Genomic DNA, 20794 nt, shown 5'->3' on the forward strand with positions numbered 1-20794 from the left:
TTGATTCTATAGCATCAGCAGTAACAACACTAAGGAATTGCAGAAAAATAATGTCAACACAGCATGAATTCACACATGCGCACATGCACACACACAGCCACATGTACACACATCCATGATGGTGGATGCTTCCCACTCCCTGTTGCGTCCGGAGCGATGTTCCTGGAGTGGGGACAGCGAGAGGGCATCCCGCAGTGCTGTTTGAGCGTCCTTGCCAGCGCCAGACAACTTCACTATCCCTGCCCTAGCAGGGGGCGATAATCACATCAAGCTCTCCTGACAAGAGGCATTGAATTCAGCTCCGGTCCCCTTAAGAGTCTGGCATCCAGCAGTCTCTCCTGAACATGCTGCTGACGTTACAATGAGAAGGTTTGTGTTTTCATTTTTTCCCTCCGTGGCATTGCTCTTCTTTTTTTCCCTCTTTTTTTTTTTTTGCTGCTGCCTACGAAATGTATTTGTGAACGATTTGGGATTCTATGTCACTGTGGCGAAAATCTGAATTGGCAGATTCGAGTGTCACCGCCATTGCCCTGTGAGAAGTGTAATTGTATTGGTGCCTTCTGTTTGTCATGGTGAATTTTATACAATATCAAGCTTTTGTTAGTCTGCCCTGAGGAATATTTTTGAAAAGTTTTCATGGGAAATCGCTTCTTTATGTATGTCATTTGGAATTTCCGTAGATATATCCTACAATAGTCACCATCGAAATGGTCAAAGCACTGTCAGTGACTTTACACACAGAATAAAAGGCTATGGACTGACACTACAATGACATAGGTTTACACTCAAGCTTTAACCCATGCTTGGCGGTGGTCAGAAAAAAAAAGGATGAAATCGCTTTAAGAGGTCTGTGTACTCTCCCAAACCACGCTTGACTAATTTTTGCCGGCTTCTGGTTAGCAGTAGTATTATGATTTTTTTTTTTTTCAGTTGTCAGCCTTTGTGTTTCCGTACTTGTTCTTCCATGTAATAGTTTTGTACATGAATCTATTGACGGGTATCTCGTAGCACACTCTGCCCTTTCAAGGGTTGTGGGAGACGTTGTTTACATTTTGTGAATACCCAATACTCATTGGCTATTTTTGGAAAATGCTGTCCACTCATCAACACTTAGAATAACAAGGACTAAGCGGGACCATCCTTTTTTCTTCTGAAATCTACCAGAACAGATGAGAACCACACTGGACTGTTTTAAGCAGCTTTGTGGGCCTGCAGAGCTCCTCTGCTACCCAGGGAGCCTGGCTTCCAGCAGCTACACCCCATTCATCACCTGCTTTCAATGGCTACCACCAAGCCGCCTCCGGCTAGAAGACCAGGTAGGGTGCCGGGTGGTGCACAATGTTTGGGGGATTAGCAATCAAAGGAGTGCGGAGGCTAGGGCCCTCCGTCCCAGCCCGCCATTCACTCCTAGCAGGGGAGGAGAGCTCCAGCGGTGGCCAAGGTCAACGTCTCCAGCTCGGCAGGAGGTAACTGGGAAAGAACCCTGGGAACCAGCCGCCTGCTCTGTGCTAATCACCGGCTAGCAGGCTAGCAGCACAGCAGGTGTCTTACCCGCCAAACATTCATCTGTTTGTGCCGCTGATAGCATGGCTGACAACAAGATAATGCCTTGCTTCTACTTTCCTCTCACTTTCCCCCTCTTTTCTCTCCTTTCCATCTTTTGTTGATCTCTTTTGCTCTGTTCCAGCCTAATTCTGTGGGATTTGGTTTTCTTTCTTTGAACTAAACTGTATGCTGAGTTAGCAGAGCGATAAACTGGTACAATAGTCTTTTTAGTCTAGCATAAGTTGTCCTTAGATTTTCATGGGAAGGATGTGGGTGAGAAATGTTGGGTAAAATGACAAAGGCCATTTGAGGATAGAAAGTGAAAGTGTCTTTCTCTAAAGTTTCTGTCGAGTTACCATGGTTTCAAACAAACCTGACCAAACTCCAGTCCCCTTTGTAAAAATCTTTTTTTATAGATGCACCATGATATTACGCAGCACTGGCTAAAGACATTTGAAGGGCAAACTTTTTTGTTAGAGTTAGAAGTCCCTCTTTGTATGTGCTATCGCCATCCTGAATCTCATGTGAAGAAATAGTGATTGTGGCCATCGTTTTAAGCTGATTTGGCATCCTGTGGTGCGAGACATTGACCTGAGAAACCCTGATGGGACAGCTGGTTGTAGACTCACAGATTGTGGCAGACTGTCCCAAACATTCTCCGAGATCGCAAACTGGACAGATTAGTTTAGCCCTCTAAGACTGACAAGGAGGAAGCGCGCAGTGAGGTAACGATGATGTAAAATGAATCATTGTCGTGTTCCAGTCGGAGGCAAGAAAGCAACCATGCCCCGCCACCCCACCCTCCCACAAACACACCCCTGTTGGGATATTGGCAAATTGTCATGACGACAGGGATGTTCTCCTGATGAAGTCTCGCATAGCGCTGTCCAATCAGATCGTGGAGCTACAACCGCAGCGTGAACAGGGGAGGACGCACCTATTCCAGTTGCACAATGCTGAGAAAGGACAGGCGAAACCCTGGACCACCAACGGGAAATTGGCGATCCGGGGGAGGCTGTCAATGGGCTGCCATGGTTCGACAATACACAAACAGCGGGGGTCGTGGATACAGGGGCTGCCAGGTAGGGGGTCTCCATCATGTCTGATGCTGTTAGAGCCGTGATTCTTTGCTCCCATCAATACAAAGTATTAATACATTATTTATTTTCACTGTTGGCATGCAGTTATTGAACATCACCATTAATATGGCTTATATGGTGTTTCGGGATGTTGGTCGTAGCTATCAGACAGCTTCAGGTGCACTTTACCAAATTGTGAAATCACTCCTGCAGGTGGTTTTTACAAATGTGCAACAGCCGCAAGAACCACAACAAAAAGCAAGAGAAATTATGTGAAAAGAGGGGAAATTTCATGTAGCATTAACTTAAAGGTAATTTTGTATTCATTTCACTGCGGGATGTGGATCAGGAGTAGAAGAGGCTAATATGCAGAAACTGCAGGTAGCAAAGTGAACGAAAAACTCTCCTGGTGTTAGTTTGATTCAGGCCTTTTATTTAAAAAACCCAGGGGAGGATTTTTCTTTTCATTTTGCTGCTGGCTGACCAGGAGAAGCCGGGGCTGTTTGTAGCTCTATGAAAAGATGGAGGGCTTGGTGGGGGCGCACTCTGGTTTTTTTCCAAGCACTGCAGGTAGCCATTATGGTCATCGTCCTCTTAAGCTTATTATTTCAACCTATCGAATTGTGGCTGTCTACAATTAATATTACTTTTTTTTAATGCTTGGCTTTTCACAAGATGATTATGATTTGCATTTATTTCTTTTAGCTTTGTTTCTTTTCTTTTAGTTCATTTGAGCACTAAACCTCTTCTACCCTATTCTTACCCCTCCCTCGCTCAGCTCCAGTCCCTCTATCATGGGGTCTCTGTGGGACGCCTTTCGACAGACTGACCCCCAATAGTGGTTGTTTTTGACTCCTCAAACTTGAGAATCAAATGTAGGTTGTCAGCATGGCAAAACTACCTTTATTAGCTCCTGGCTGGATATCAGCATGTATTTCTTTTTTGAAATGTTCTCTTTAGTTGGATATTTCTGCAAATGACAGCTCCACAGTGAGATGATCAGCCAGTGGGATGGCTTTGGGGTCACTGTGTTTGTCAAAAGACTGGTGAACCACTAGTTTATGTTATTTTAAAGACCCGTTCCATTTTATAATGTCAAACTATGTTCAATACTGGGAGGACTTTGACATTTTGCATATCTGCAAAATATTGCCTATGTTGTTGTCTCATACCAGTTTATTGGTAACATAGATGACAGAGAGAAATTGAAATCTGTGGTGAGTATGGGCCTCACTGACAATGAGCACAACTGACAACATTTTTCATGCAATGATGGTTATTCTGTTGTGTATGGATATTTCAGCCACTAACAATGGGATAAAGCACGTTAGACGGTAATACTAAGTCAGTCAGTCCTGTTTTCAGCATAAAGGTGCAAAAGCCCAGTGAATTCAGAGTTGAGTCTGAAAGTTGTTTCTAGTCACAGTGATACCAGGCTTAAAGTAAGACACAGACAGTAACTTTTTCCACCAACTCAGCATTTTCAATCCAACCCAACCAAGTGAACATACTCTCACCTTACATGAAAGAATTCGATATGAGCCCTGGTAAGCCAGTTCGATATGAGATTTTGAAGCCGTTTGGTCTGAGCAGATACTGTATGTTTCAGCTTAATAACGGGAAACTGGATTTAGGCAAAGATGCCAAAAGTAGCTCATCACTGCAAGCTGATTGCTGGACTATTATGTAATTTGCGATGGCAATCAGCACGGCCCAGGGCACAGGGAAAACATGCTTTACTTGTTTAACCTTCATGCAACCCCAAGTCAACTACAATCCAAGCTAATGGCAACCAAGATAGAAATAGTGGAATCAACTGCTGATAGTAACCTTGAGAATTAACTCAGGCAGAGACTCAAAATGGTGTACCGCTTTCCTCGGATAGTCCGCCTACAGATAAGTTATTGAGTATTTGTAACACTGTAACTGTTATCTGTAGATGCTTAACAGATAATCAATAAATTATATGTGACAATTCGAGACATTTTTGTGCCTAAACCTAACCAAACCTTTATTTGTTAAACAGTTGAATTGATGAATCTCAACAAATAAGCTCTTGATATGTTACAAATACTCTATCAACTATCTGTAGGCGGACTATCCAAGTAAAGTGTAACCCAAAATAGAGTTTTATAAAGTCATAGACTTGTTTGCCAGATGCTGACAGTGTTTTTATTATTTTAATGGACTGTATATGAATTATATATGTGTTTAGGGCTTTATTATGTACTACATATATTCATCCATGATTAACATCTCCCATAAAGCACCTCAATGGGCGTGGATATCATTTGGTTCAAGAAACAGTTATTTACAAGAAACCAGTAAACCCAGTGAAAAGTTGCTTATTCATGCTCACTTCCAAGAGGGAAGGACGGGATTTTCCCATTGCTTTGAAACTACACACCACAAATGTTCTGTAGAGTCTACAGCCAGCGATGTCATATTGTTGCAGGGTGAGAGGGTTTGTAGCAGGAAAACCGCTGAAGTGAGGTGATTGCTGTTCTTGTGATGCAGATTAGTAACATTTTGGTGACTGGGGTCAGATGTGGTGAGCTCGGCACCGTCCTGTTTACTTTCTGACCTTGAGGCTTGGGAAGTTGTTAAGAGCATTGTGTTCACTGTGAATGGTGTAGTTTAAACATGAATGATGTGTTGCAAGGAAAGAACTAATGACATTTTTACATGCAGGATTGTTCCTTTCTTACAAATGTCTTTAGTGTTTAATAGATTCTTGTTTTTGTCTTTACAAGTCCCTTTTTCCAAAGATCCAAAGTGCTGTAAAAGCTGGCTTGATGAAGATGTCAAAGAAGCCACAGAGGCCCTTGGGAAACCCAACGCAACCTGCTTGGAATTTATTTATGGCATCATGTAATCAACTGCCGCTGTCGTCCAGATAAATCACAATTTGAAACATCGTAAGAAAGAGGGAAATAAGCTGATATTTCATGGGCTGAAATCAATCGCCAGAGACACATGTGTCACTAAATGTCATCTTGAGGTTGATTGGACCACCCAGAGGTTACCCATTAAAAGCCATGCGGTTTTCATTGAAGAAGTTCCAGGGTTGCACCCCAAAGGCCGTTCCCCCCTGCCCACCAACCCCACAGATCCAGATCCTGTGATCTATGGCTGGGGTCCCTTTCCACAAATTACTCCATTTGAAAAGAACCCGAGCATGGACGAAAAAGAAACAAGGCCCCCAGACTGCACCAGAGGAAGATGTCATTCCCAACAGTTAGCCTGCATTCCTCTCAAGAAGGAACCAGAACTAGAACAAACCATCTGATGACAGTCATACAGCAGACACTTCACCGTTCACTCAGACCCCGGTCTGCAAATGTCTATTATGACCATGTGAAGATCGGGGGAGTGGTTGGTGCAAATTAATTGCCCATCACTTGTCAGTGCAGTGCAGAAAAACTAGCACTGTGCAAGCCTCTGTGAGAAGCTGTCAGCCAAGGACAATGGATGCATCCCATTTCTTCCCCACCTTGCTACATCTGATTTAATAGAGAGAGACGTGGACCACAGACAGAGCTGTGAGAGAGTGTACAGCAGCAATGTGGTCAGGTTGTAAACACACAGACATGAAGAGGAAGAGCGGGATTACAAACAGGTTTGATCTCCCCGGGGCTGTCCAGACCGGCTGACAGAGGAGGAGGGGGAAGGGGAGGAGGCGGGGGAGCGGTGATTTGGGCTCCTTTTATTCACTCCTCTCCCGTCAACTACCTCTCTCTTGCCGGCAGCGTTGTCATTTGGGCTGTCCGGATACAACTGAAAGTCCGGCATTAAAAGAAGCACTACAATGAAGCAAGAGACAGACAAACAGGCAGACAAATGCACCTGGAGGCTGAAGTCTCGGAAAACAGCTGAGACCCACCAATTTGTTAACAGCACAATTTTCAATAGAGCCATAATGTTGCCCCTCTCCCTATCTCAATCTCTCTCCGTTTCTCTGACTCCATTGTTCATTATTTTGAAGGCACTGAAAGAGAAGCTACACTAATTTCTTCATCCAGAATGGTCAAAGGAGAGCCCAAACTACCTTTAATGCCAAGCAAATCAAAATGAATTCCTTATTATCGTTTCTTTTTTCAAATGAATCAAAAGCTTGTTTTAATTCCAGTGAAATTGAGTTCCATTTATCTTTGTCGTTGTAATATTATCCTCTTTGTTCATATCCTATTGGTCTAGGAATGGCTCGGAATAGACAGATGATGAGATAATGCTGGTGGGTCTTTCTTCTAGTGATGAGGCCCAATGTGAGGATGGCTAAAGATGAAGAACCGTCCTCCCCAGCCAATTTAGACAGGAGAATTAAAGGTCTTGCATAGCTAGAAAGTGAATCACGTCCTTCAAGTTAATGTGTGACATCTAATATCATTTGTGGCTGAAAGGCAGATGTCTCTTCTAAAAAGAGTAATTGTAGATCTGCAGGAGAAATGTGACCCATCTGTCAAATCTCATCTCATATAAAGAATTAGTATGTAAAAAAAAAGAAAAGAGGATTTGGTGGTGTAGTGTGATTTAAATCCATCTTCATTATTGTCTGGAAATAAGATGTGAAAGCATTTTAATGATTTACTTTAGTTTTCAGTTATTTACATCGTATTAATCAATGTAAAATAATCTAGTTGCTCGTTGGATATTTCAAGTGTTTCAATATTTAATGATTCCTATTCGTGGATTCCCAAAACGTAAGGCTTTATGCACCAGCAGCCTAAAGAAATTTGTTGGTACATGAAGCATAGTGCGAGTTGTATTGGCAAATGTTCAGATGATAAAAGACAGAACATACTTTATATATGTATGCATTTTAATTAGATCCCCCGATAGTGGATACTACAACTCTACAGTAGGTATGATATCATTAAACCAAATGCAAATGGTGCAAAGTGCAATGCACCAAATGTAGTAGAGCCTATCTTACTGGACCCCTTTTGCATGTGTTGCACATGCAGCCACTGTAGTAAAAGCAAGTCTGGTTCTTATAAAAATCTGAGCCCATGATGGGTTTATTTATGTAAGCGGCCATGATGGATCTCCAAAGAAAGAGTAGAAGGAAATGACAAATGATAATGTCCTGCCAGTCAGTGCAAACACACAGACTCATAGACATACACACACACACACACGGGCATACACATGCACACATCAAACAGGGCTGGAACATCTGTCAGACACCGGACCAGCAGTTTAGTTAAAAGATGAGGAGGGGTCTAGTGAACGCTCTGCTATTTATTTATCTCGTATTTCTGGCCATTGGTTTTAATTATGGTTGACTCTTTCAAGTTAGAAATAGGCACGCTTCAAAAACAGATCTGTCCTTTTTGTATTCCACCATTGTTTCTGTGGGACTTTGTGTATGGAGGCAAGGGTGTATATGTGTGTTTCTGTGTGTGCATGAAATCTCTCTGTCTGTCTTTCCTTCCTTTCTGCCTCCCTGTTCATCCATCTGTCTATTTGCATGTGCACACACATTTTCGTAATTGATGAGCATTTCTTTGTGTGTATGTGTGTGTGCATGTTAGCGTGTGCTTCGCTATGTATGTGCAGAATTGGTCTGCCTTATTTTCCCGGCACAGCTGCAGTTGTACCGGATTGATGTGTAACCCAAGCCGGCACTTTAAAGGGCGAGAGGCCTGGGCAGACGTGGTCTTGCTAGTATACCAGATGGGGCTTTATGATGAAAAGAGCATAATCCCCATCCAGGCATCACTTCCATCACTTGTGCACTACAAAGCCATTCACAGCTTTTCTATTGCAAGAAATAATCTGTTTTTTTTACAGCCCCAAACAGAATGTAGTTTTTTATGTTTCTTTCCTCTTTCTCTTGCTTTCACTCTATTTCTATCTTTATCTTCCCCTTCCCACATCCCTCTGTTTCTCCATCCCTCCATATCTCCCTCATCTCTCTCTTTGCCCCCCACTCACCCACTCTCCCTTTGCTCTTGAAGACTTGCAAATGTGGCATTAGCTAATATTCAGAGTCAGGCAAGCGATCCCTTTTTATCCGCCAGGGCCGCACTGATTGAGCTACAGTGTGTGCATTGGAAATGAGTGCTGCGCTGGGGCTGGCAAGCCCCATGCCTCTGATTGGTATTCAATATACATGTCACTGCAGGACATGCTAGTTTGGGGCTATGGGTTTACTCTCTCGCTTGCTCTGTGTCTCTATGTCTCCTCTCTCACCCTTCCCTAATTCCAGCCATAGAAAATGCCTTTCTTTGCCACTGTCACTTACAAAGAAGACAGCAAATTGGACACAGGGGCAACTAATAGGCTGGACCAGGCTTGTACTGTAAATGTGGTTGACATTTCTGTTGTATTAAGTAGCATGACTTTGAGACAGTCCACTACATTAGAATGTACCCCCCTCCCCTTGCTGCTTGGTAATAGCATGTTTTAGAGAAAACTTTATAGAAAAGAGGCCCGTCTCTCTACATGGAAGCTTTATTGTACAGTATAACACAAAATGTAGGTCTCTATAATTTCCCACCCCCTGTATATTTAGTGCATCTCTCTCTCTCTCTCTCTCTTCTCAATTTCAGAAGTAAATATAATCATCAAACATAATAATTGTTATTCACATGGCACACTTTGCATATTATCTTTCCATAATATAGTTTCTATTTGAGTGTTTGCCCTGAGTGTATATCTGTGTCCTACTCTCTGATCCCGATCCCCTGCCCCACTAAGTGATTCAGTTTTTTTTGTAGAGCATGTACACGGGTCCTCCCTCATTCTTTCAGTTGCCTGTTTTCCTCATTCTAAGAGCTTCACTGTGAGCACCAGGGGAACTGAGGATTTCTTTCTGTCTTAGACTTACATCACGCTTGCAGAATATGTCAGGGATTGGATATGCATTTACATGAGGTGTAGCGTGCATGAAAACTGACATGGCAGAAGTGGTGTGTGGCTTAAGCACAAGTTAGCTATGATATCCCCACTGGGACTCAAGCAGTGACGTACACCGGATTGCCTGCGCATCAGTGGCGGATTTGCTACTATGATTTCAAGGAACCATTAATCACATTCAGACAGAGAGGCGAGAGAGGAAAACCATCATATACAAATATGACCCATGCATATTTTTATTTCAAAGCATCCAAATAAATATAAAACAGTAAGCATGAATGAAGCATCCACATCCAACCTGTGTTAAGGCACTGTACATCCGAAAAGAAGTTTACGAGAAGACTTAATGTGAGGAGATATTTATGTGATGAGAACACACTGCATCTTAGCAGACTGTTGAGCATATGGATCTGTTTCCATTTCAAATTTCCTCTTCCACTCTCCCTTTAGGAGAGAGAAAAAGAGTGGGGTGGTGTTGGTGGTGAGTCAATACTCCACTCCAGCCCAAGACACAATCACTCCTCTCCTGCTTAAATCTAAGGGCCTATCTGTTAGTTCCTTCTTGTGGGCCTTGTTCCAGGTTTGCCTTGGCCCTCTTCCAGGTGTGGGAAGTGAAGTGTAAACAGTTTACAGATCTGCTGTGGCTGGGGAGGGCCATGGGCTTCAGCTGGGAGGAATGTAACCTGAACACCACTTCACAGGGAGGCAGCGCTGCGAGATGGAGCATTCATGCATATTGTGTCAGGGCCTCACAGGAAATTGACCCAGCAGTTCAAGGGAGAGCCGGCTGGTGAGAACGCCTACTGACGTCAGTGATCATGTGAGGGGTTTCTGGCAGAGGCAAGGAGGCCGCTTGGCTTTTGCCCCATAAGCTATCACTCCAGATACTTTACAGTTGATTATAGCAGGTCTAACATTGGTTTTCCATTAAATACATAAGCATGTATGAGTTGCTCGATGCAGAGTGTAGAATAAAGCACCATGTGTAAAGCATGCCCGTCCTCCAAAGCAGCTAACTATGCTACGGATTACATTGGAATGTGAACAATCACAAATTAATTTTGTGACGTGTTATCTCTGTCCTCTCTCATATTTTTTTTTGCCATTCTTGAGATTTTTTTTTACGTAGAGTGGGGTTACATAACTACGTCATCCATTCGTCTCTTGGGTGAATCTGGCACCATCACAACTTTCGCCTCTTATCAATGCTGGAATGCCATTGGATTGCATCATGGATGGCAGCATATTTGGGGTCCTTGTTCATTTTAGTTGAACTGTGGCCGCAAAATCTGGTGAAAAGTTTCAAACACTGGAAAAGGTGCTTCCAGAGCCACAGAGGACATTATACAAATGTTTTCACAAGCTGAGTAGTACTCCTCGTGATGAGTAAACTAAACTTCATGCGTGAAATGAGTGCCCCTTTATAAATAAATAATGCCGTTGCATTGGGGGGGGGGGCTTATTTTGTTTTGTTTTGCCCCACCTGTACAGCTTTGTCAGTGTCATCCACTTTTGTCGCCAATTTTGTAGCAATTCTTCTTTTGCTATTTTTCTTGGATGTAGCTAGGCAGCTATGAAGAAAGATGACATCACCATTCTTAATCCCACATACAAAGCTCTGATTGGCCGACTGCTACTGGCTGAAAAGCCTTCAGCAGACCTCTATATATTGCTAAACAAATCAGAGATGTGGGTGGCAATTCATAGGTCTGGAACCAGGCTAGGTTAGTGGTAGTAACAAAGCTATAGAACTAGCTAACTGGTCAGGAAACATTGTGAACTGCATTTTTATTTGAATGTGGCTCCTTCAAATGAAGATTCTGCTTTTGTGCGTACAGTCAAAAACACATACAAGTAGCTACTGTATGTTCAGTCCTGAGATGGTCATATCCAGTAGGCGATTTGTTAATTTTTAACAGGGGGGGATGGCCCAATGGTAGAAATAATTTCACATGGCGTACTCTAAAAAGAGAAAAGTAGACAACGGAAACAGAGCTTTTAATCAAGAATGGATTAAAAGCAAAGATTAAGCCATGCAAGTCTAAGTACACACGGCTGGTACAGTGAAACTGCGAATGGCTCATTAAATCAGTTCAAAACAACTATGTCTCTAGCGGCGATTATTAAAAGCAGAAATGTGAAGCGCCACTACGAGACAGAGCATCTTCTGAGCAGGCTAACAAGGGGGACGGATTTTGGTCATTTTGCTAAGGATGGCATCCCTCCTCTCCCCCCTCAAATCGCCTACTGGTCATATCGCCTGTATTACTGCACGCTTCGTGCTCTGGCAGTGCACGCGCGCGCACACACACACGCACGCGCCACTGGTGTATTTATCATGCATGTTTAAAATCACCTGGTGTCACATTATGTGGATGTGTTGTTTCTGTTGTCTGAGAATGAATGCAGCTGAGCCTGCTGTTGCTGTAGCACTAAAACTCAGTGCAGGAAAATGAGGTGCTGGCAACAAAGAGCTTTGAGGAAGTAGACACGTATCTCCAAGGACACATACCACCCAGCAGATCAAAGGACCTAGAGGACGTGTTTGATGGGGAAACCACACTGGTTTTCAAAGCATTGTAGTCCTGCATCTCACTAGCCCACCAAGGCCCATGATAGAAATTCTAATACGCCCGCCTGTCAGTTAATTGAAGCCCCATTCTGTCCCTTGGGGGACAGCAGGCTAGTCTTTAGAGAGCATCTTTGTCCTGCTGCATGCTCGCTCATTAATTATTATTCCTCAATCACCTCAATAACACCGTTTATTGTTTGAGTGTGTTTTTGTGTCTTGGGAGAAGACACTGATGTTTGACAGAGGAAGAGATCACAGCTATCCACATATTCACTCATATCATATCAGTCTACCTTTGGGGATGTTGTGTGTTGGCTGAGGGAATGTTTGGTTGTCAGTGTTGTTGCATTTGATCATGAGGGTGGAGGATTCAGAGTCTGTACCTTTGTAAGTCTGCATAACAACAGAGTATATGGTAGAGGACATGAGAAGGACATGAGAAGAGATTCAGCTTGATGTTTGAAAGTGATTGTATTTGGCAGAGCAGAATCATTGTATATTTTACTGTAGATAGACAAATGCACACACTCTCTCTCTCTCTCTCACACACACACACACACACACACACACACACAGAGCAGTCCTGTCATTCCAGAGACACGTCCCCTTCCCCCCTGAGAGAGGCAATCTTCCAGACAGACAGGAAGTCAGCCCTGTCTGTGTGAAGTTCGCAGAGAGGAGGAAGTGATGAGCGATGGCAGCCGATCTGAGCTCAGCCATGTTTCTACAGATGGCAGATGTGGTGTGCAGTGTAAAGCATACACTTGATCTTTGAGAAAATATACACAGCTCAGCATTTCATATGTGTATCAGAGTTATCTTGTCGGGAATCGTATTTGACACGCACAAATGTATGTTTCTCAGCTTAACGTGGCTGTTTAGCCAGTGAGGGGGATGACGCTGCATTCTTCTGACAGTCCGGACAAATTGTGTCTTAAAACCCAGACGAATGGTAGTCAGTTGCAATGATATCATAGCATGTCTGCAGCTGCGTCGGCCTGGAGCGCTCGGGTGTTCTGTGGATGTATATGATACTCCAGTAATAGACTTGTTTGGGGTCCAAAGAGCAGTTGGAACTCTTGAACAGATCACCTCCCTCACCGTGGTTCATTGCAGCGGCGCACAGCATTTCTATAGTTTCCCACTTTGTCTCTATGACCTCCTATCTCCAGACAAAAATGACCGGTTAGGACATTGAAAGGGAAATTGCGTGCATTCCTCCATAATCGTAAGAGGTATTTAAATATGCTCTCTAAATAATTATGTGGTCCAGCCGGGAGCATCCAATGAATTTTTCACAAAAGCACTTTCTGCTATTTACATTCCTAAAATGTAATGTGGTTTACTTATGCAGCTGGACGGCCCAAATCAAAGCATTCATTCCTGGGGACCAAGTGCACGCAGAAAGAGAGGGAGAAAGAGAGAAAGAGAGAGACAGGCGGGGGGCTGAGGAGAAAAAGTTCAAAGCGTGTGAGGTCAAGCTTGAGGGTCACTCTCTCAGTGCCTTTTCACTGCCTGCGTGAATACATAACCGGCAATTGACTTTCTAATCGGGAGGGGCCTCATAAAATATGCAGTTTAATAATAACGGTTATCATGGGTCCTTCTTTATTTCCACACTGTGTTTTAGTCTAGAAGCATCTAAAGCGAGCTGTGTATTAAATAATGATGGGGCTGCTGCTGCTGCCTGCCTGCCTCCTTTTGGCTCCATGTTTTGCCTCTGAAATACAAAATGACAGCCAACCATTTCCCTCTACCCCTCACTCATAAAAAGCCCTTCCCTGCTGGATTTCCCTCTGATTGGATCAAAGCTTTGACCTGTGTTGCCAGGTGACCTTTCCTGATCCCACTGGTGCCTCCAGAGTAGGGACCCTTGCCGGGGCACCTGGGAATTACCTCGACAGTGGTGTAGTCGGCGGCTGTCACCGAGTCCTTGTCTTTTTGATGTCACCTCTGACACCAGCCTCTGTAGCGATCGCCAGGGAGATCTGACGCCCTTGCTGGGCTGTGAATAATAGAATATATCTACCTGTCTTCGACCACCGTTGTCACCTGTGCTCCCTATGATGAAATGTCCCCATGCTTATCTTCAGGGGTGATGTGTTCTTCCTGTTTGTTCCAGGGTACAAAGCGAGGCGTCGACGGCCAGCCATGGGAAAGAGCAGCGGACAAGGTGGCTCTGCTGGCAGTGCCCAGGGCTCCCATGGGGCCGAGAGCTGCCTGAAGTAGAGAGTCAAGGACGCTGAAGGATGACAAGGGACAGCTGGAGAAGCAGAGGACTTTTCACTCTCTGAGCAGACACTATGGACTGCAGTCAACAGTGAGAGACACCAAGTGATGTTCAGTCCTCTCCTTTCCCATGTGTTCAGTCACCAAGACCTCACAGGACTCATTGCAAGTTTGTGTTTGCATTTGTTGTTTTTTTGTATGTATGCAGTGTATAATGTAAGTGCCTCTTTTAAGCATGTGGCTCTTCATTTGTTCAATGTATTTTTTTCACTCCAACTGCTCATGTTTTTCTGTACACGTTCATGTTTTCATTTCATAGTGATTTGTAATATTGATTCCACAGTATTCCGCTTTTCGTGAACCTTTTGCTTTCAGTTAGTGCGGCCAGTCTTATCTTCATGCCAGTGGCTGCTGACAGACTTCTGGCCTGTCAGGCTTACCTCAGTAATCCTTGGAAAGTAGGAGGTCAACACTTTAACATGTCAAACCCTGCGAATGAGGTTTTGAGGATTTGGCAAGTGCAGATGCATGCATGCATGGATGGATGGATAGATGGGCGCTGTGGAGTTTGTAGAGGGTGAGGGACTGTGTGTAGCAGCCGTGTGACGGAGTAAGCTGTGGTTTGGCCCGACGTGTTGCTGTTTCCGTAGCTGCTGTCACTCCTCACATTAACTGACTAGAACGCATGTTGTTGCCAGTTGCCTTATGTGAAGTTTTATTTTTTTTTATTTTAAATCAAAATACCCATTAGGTGCATTCACATGGTTTTTTAGGCATATTTAGGAAGGATTCACTCACAGTCCATGATATCAGTAATTATAAATACATCACAGATGCATGTACGGTAAATCAGTGTGCAGGAAATAATAATCATGGCTGTGTGGCCGTGATGGTTTCCATCAAAGCCACTGTCCTCATGGAGCACATGTGTGTGTCAGGCATCATCTGCTGTGGATTATTGTGGTATGGGACTGTCTATGGGTTGATCCGGCCCCCACCATTTTATCACCATATGTCACCCCTTATATCCGTTTAAAAAACTATGATATATTCTGTGGAAATCATAGTATTTTTTCTTGACCACCAATAATTCATGACAAAAAATATGACCTGCCACCCTACATGCTTGCAATAATTGGAGTTCTGAATCCACATTAAGCAGAAAAAACAATTGCATTGATGGTGGTTCTTTTGCTCCTCATGTCTTCCTTTTCTTAATTTCCTTCTCTCTGCCACCCTCTATCTCCTTTAATTTCTACCTTTCTCTTTCTCTCCCCCATCCTTTCTACCTGCCTCTCCATCCCCTACCTTCACCCCTCTTTCTGCCTCTCTCTAAGCCGGTTGGAGATGCATTCCTCATTCCTTGAATGCACACAGAAATGCTCAGCGCTCTGGCATCAGCACTTCTTAAAATGGGCTGCTGCCACCGCTGCTCCAGCTGGAGCTCCAGCACTTTTCTCCCCCTCCAAAATCCTGGACAGAGAAGAAGAGATGAGAGTGGGAGGAAAATCCACTAAATCCGCCAAACTCAGGAATGTATTTTCATTAAAACAAGTTTGTTTGAAGGGATTGGGAAGGTGGAGGAGAGAGAGGCAGTATCAGTACTGATCAGATCCAATAGCTCAATGGCTGCACAGTGCTACAAGTATTAGAGAAGCAGAGAATGAGGATACATTACATATTCTGTAGACTTGAGACTTGATTTGGCTGCAGGACTTGCTAACAGGAGTTTATTAGTTATCTAAGGAGAAAGCTCCTGTCTCAAATCCCTGATTCGCTGCTTGTCGCTAGGTAGATTGAGGAATAGTGTTTCTATATGTATGTGAGTGCATGCTGATGTGTGTGTGCATGTGTGTATGTCACTTCTACCAGTAGCTAAAGCCATCATCCCTCTAGATCTTCCAATATCCAGTCCACACACGTCTAGATTTATTTCTCGCCCTGGTCAGTGTCCAGGAGGTAATTACCAACCAAGAAAACACAGGACTTCCTGGAAGAAGCTTATCGGAATACACACACCATCCACTGTCTTAAATGGGACTGGCAAGCTGGGACTGACAACACAGAGCTACATTATCGCCCTCTACCCCCTACAGTTGGGTACCTGGTTTTCTCTCTTTATATACACAAAAAAGGTATGGCGACAGTTTTTCCTCCACCTTGTCTGGCCTTTTCTCTTAAAGCTGCACTACGTCAATGTTTTTATGATGAGTAAGTGAGAAAAGCGACTAAGTCTTTCACGATGAAAGGTGTCGGAGGGACGAATCCGACTCCTCAGCTCTATGAAGCATTTTAGCGTCTTTGAGCGTGTTGTTTTGGTTTTTACGGCTTACAACTTTACTGTTTTGGTTCAGTCTCAACGCTCACATCAACCTTGTTTCCAGCAGTAAATCCACTGTATGCTAACTGCCCAACACCAAACAGCAGACAAAGTTAGCAGCTGTCTGGTAAACACAGTGGAGCATTTAGCAGCTAAGGCATCAATTAACACAGGTTTAAAGAATAATTCTGGTTTACTTTGACTTGGGTCTTATTTTCACAGTTTCGACCATCACTCTTGTCAGTAATAAGATTGTACTCACCAACGTAATGACTGAGATCTGTGACATTAAAAATAAGTTCAACAGGGAAAGAAACACAACACAACAGTCAGACAGATTTTAATCACACCCCCAGGAGAGCCAAACTTATTTGGAAGGGGAAATGAAGGCTAACAGGGGAATTATTGTTAACTGTCTGTTATAAACATTTATCACAGTTTAAATTTCAGTTTTACCTCCAAATAAATATGTTTTAACTGTTGACTTGTTAACAAGTCTGATCGTCTCACCACCGTTTTTTGCCCCGTTTGACAGTTGTAGCGATTTCACCATGTTCCTAGATCTCAGCAATTAATTATGTGAGCACAATGTTATAATAACTGACAAAAATTACAGCCAAATCTACAAAAATGAGACCCAAGTTGTAATAAACTAGAATTATCATTTAACACCTAAGCCAGGTGTCTACGTAGGCATTTCACCACAGGGCAGTAGCATCAGATCCTGCCTGTATTTTGGCGGACACATCTCTCTCCCTATCTGTTTCAGCACTTTGTTATCTGTCTCAAAAAACTCCCAGAGGGTGTATAATATCACCTAACAGACTGAAACCAGGAAGAAATGTATCAATCAATATCATTCTGTGGTTTCGGTAATCCCCGCCTAAGTGTAATAGACTGCTGAGATCCACTTTTTTCTACAAGCTGACTCAATCAGATGAACGGACCCACCAGGCCTTTTTGGCTGCTCCTCCCTGGTTGCTCTGCCCTTGATCAGCCCAGGGTGGTGGATGCACATGGGGACCACCCCTGGATTAAAAGAGCCTATTGCTAAACATACACAAACACACAGAGAACTGCATATGTGCATGATTACATGTACACAGAAACAGGAGGGAACATCATATGGCAGAATAATATGAAGCTAATTTGATGATACACAAGAATACACACAAATTGAAATATCTATCCATCACCGAATGTGTGTACACATTTACTGAGGCATGTGTGCGAATACATTGCCAAATAGTTACACGTGCATGCGTATTTCACAGAGAGACGTCATCAAAACATAACATATGAATCCCCATTCATCCCAAACACACACCAGCACACAAATAAACACAGAAAAGGCCAGAAATTAGAGCAGGAATGACAGACACCAACACACACAGACGCAGAGGGGGTACCCCTCATCAAAACACTCCACAGTGTGATGTGCGATGGTTTCTTAGCCCACTGGTGATGATGAGGCGTAAGCCGACACCTTGATGTCGTGATGCTGCTGTCCAACAGTGGGCTGCAATGTGCAGGCCAGATGAGGCCAGCCATTCGCTCAGCATCACTACCACATACAGTACAACTCCCACAAGACCTTCTGAGACACCTCTTGTCAATCTCCCTCTGTCTTTCTCCTTCTCGCTCCCTCTCTCGGCTGTTGCCATGGGGTGCAGGAGGGCGATGGAGGGCGTTTGAAGGCTGGCGCAGAGAGGGAGGGGCTGGAAGATGGAGAGAAAAGAATGTGGCAGTGGAGAAAGATAGGGATGAAGGAGAGTGAGGAGGGCCAAAAAAATAGATGGGGAATGAGAAAGATGAGAAGAAGAGAAATAAGGGGAAGAAAAACCAAAGAAAGGGGATGGTGGGTGTTTCTCCTTTTATTGTTGTTTCTTTAGAAAATAGCTTTAGACTCTGTGCTTCGCTGATAGCACTGTTACTGGCACACAAACACACATTGTACATGCAGATACACACACACACACGCACGCACTGATTTTGCTTGCTCTACATGGCAATCACCATGGTAACAAAATGTACAGAACACAATCGGGGTGGGATATTTTTAAGTTTCAAAGGCATGGAAACAACAATAGGGATGACAAAGGGAGGAAGAGACGAGAACTGGGGAGAGAGAGAGAGGGAAAGAGTGAGTGAGAGAGAGAGAGAGAGAGAGAGAGAGAGAGAGAGAGAACGAGCGTTACGGCAGTCTAAGTGTAAGCAGATGGACGTGTGAGTGTGTGCGTATGAGTGTGCGTGTCCAAGGTCACAGCCCAGCGCCATCTGTATGGGAAAAGGGGAGGATGAGGGATGGAGGGTAAAAGTAGGAGGACAGGACCTAAAACACATTAAACGGTCGTTTCAGAATCCATGCAGATCGTTTTGGTTTTGTTTGTCCAGGTTTTGAGATGTTTGACTTGAGATTAATGCAATTTAGTCTGAGGTGTGAGCATTGAAAATTTACATAAAAAAAAATAATTCCCCTGCAGCTTTTCTTATCAGAAGCAGTGTTCCTGTGACTCACAGACCGGACTGTGAACAGGAACGATGTTTTACTGAAGAAATAGTCTCTATCAAAGCTGTAGACATTGGGTTCTGTGGAAACACAAGCTGCTGTTGTATTTTTAAATGAAAATGTCCAGTGCTGTGAGAACCACAAACGAAATACCATACATCTTTATATTGGATGCATAAATCTCAGCGACAGATGTCTCAAAAGCTGTCCCAATAAAACCAAAACTGTCTCCATGGCTAAATACTACTGGGGTTGGTGAGAAAATAAGTTTTTGTTTTTGTGTAATTTGGTAAGCTAACCTTTGGAAGGCCCCGAAAACCTATTTTCTCAATCAGCGTCTTGCTACGAGCAATGGGATCCTACATGAGCACACGTTGCCAGAGTTAGAATAGTTCTGGTGATTTCACATGACAGGTTTCAGTATTTGTGCTTTTGTCATTGCTTTTCTCACTGAGTTGAAGTGAGCGGGGCTCATTTGGAAAAAGGTGATTCCACATACTTCTGTGCACCAGTCAGAGTTAAGCGAAATTTGAATCAAAATCTGATGACAGTTGGTGGGTTGTTTGCTTATGTTGCTGTCGCTGTCAATCGAATCTGATGAAACCGCACCCACGCAGTCTTGATTAAGTTTTTAAGTTTTCAACTCTTAATAAATAATGACTGAGAATGTTTTGTTCCAAACTTTAACTTCATTTGGCTTATTTAGTCATGAATATTTAACGTTACAGATAAATACTTAAGGTTTGACACGCAGTTTACGATGTCCATGTGTTGCATTCACATGTGTGGGTGGCTGGGTACATGCACACCCTGTACGTGTGTTTGCCGTGGCCTAAACGCAAGCAAATATGTCTTTGAGTGTTTGTCGGTATGTTTGTACGAGTGTGTTCTCCCCAATAACAGCTACTCCCTGCTGTCTGGGTGTAGATTTAGCAAGGACAGCTGAGTTCATTTCAGAAGATGAAGCGGGTCAGAGGTCAGACACTGGTGTAGGTGGCCTCTTGTACTCAGACCACCGTCTAGCAGTTGCCAAATAAATCAGAGTCTTGCTGAGTGGTTTGGCGAGCATGACATACCTCCCTCCCTTACACTCTTTCTTTCTGCTTTCCATCCCTCTCTCTGTCTGTCTGTCTGTCTCTCTTTCATGCTCTTAATGCTCTCACACAAATATGCAAGCCAACAGCATAAAGCCACATCTGGCCCACTTCTCCCCCTCTGAGCATGAACAACACTGCCACCTTGACAATCTGCGGCACTTTGATATGGTTAGGATAAAGTTTGGCATATCATTAGCTTATTTATTTGTGTGTCTTATACATATCAGCCTGCAAATCAAATCCAGATGTTGTGACTTGTGCAGGAGACATTCATCTAACACTAGCGCTTACCTACACGCACACACGTGCATACGTATACGTTGATAAAGTGCAGATAAAGTGCGCATGCATGCATGCAAATGTGCCCGCACATGCTGTACACACCAGAGCCTGGTGGGGGTCTGCGTCCAACAATTTTTGTAACTCTCTGATACCAATAGTACGACAAGCATGGCAGCAACTGGCCAGGTAAGCGTAGGCCAGGTCACTTTTTTCATTCTACACACAACTACTTTTGCCCCTTTCTTTGTGTACAAACAAGTGGCAGCCTTTTAGGTCCGCTTCCGAGTGCGGCTGTTCAAC

The 20794-nt window shown here is 43.6% G+C and overlaps 1 long non-coding RNA gene across 1 annotated transcript; it reads left to right on the plus strand.

Moving 5' to 3' along the window:
* Nucleotides 1-2054: 2054 nt before the first annotated feature.
* LOC122873319 lies at nucleotides 2055-18384 on the plus strand. Its single transcript, XR_006377396.1, has 3 exons — nucleotides 2055-2627; nucleotides 14180-14377; nucleotides 15624-18384. It is a non-coding gene; the product is annotated as an uncharacterized LOC122873319 (long non-coding RNA).
* The last annotated feature ends 2410 nt before the right edge of the window (nucleotides 18385-20794 follow it).

The sequence above is a fragment of the Siniperca chuatsi genome, linkage group LG3, assembly GCF_020085105.1.
Source record: "Siniperca chuatsi isolate FFG_IHB_CAS linkage group LG3, ASM2008510v1, whole genome shotgun sequence".
Lineage (NCBI taxonomy): Eukaryota > Metazoa > Chordata > Actinopteri > Centrarchiformes > Sinipercidae > Siniperca > Siniperca chuatsi.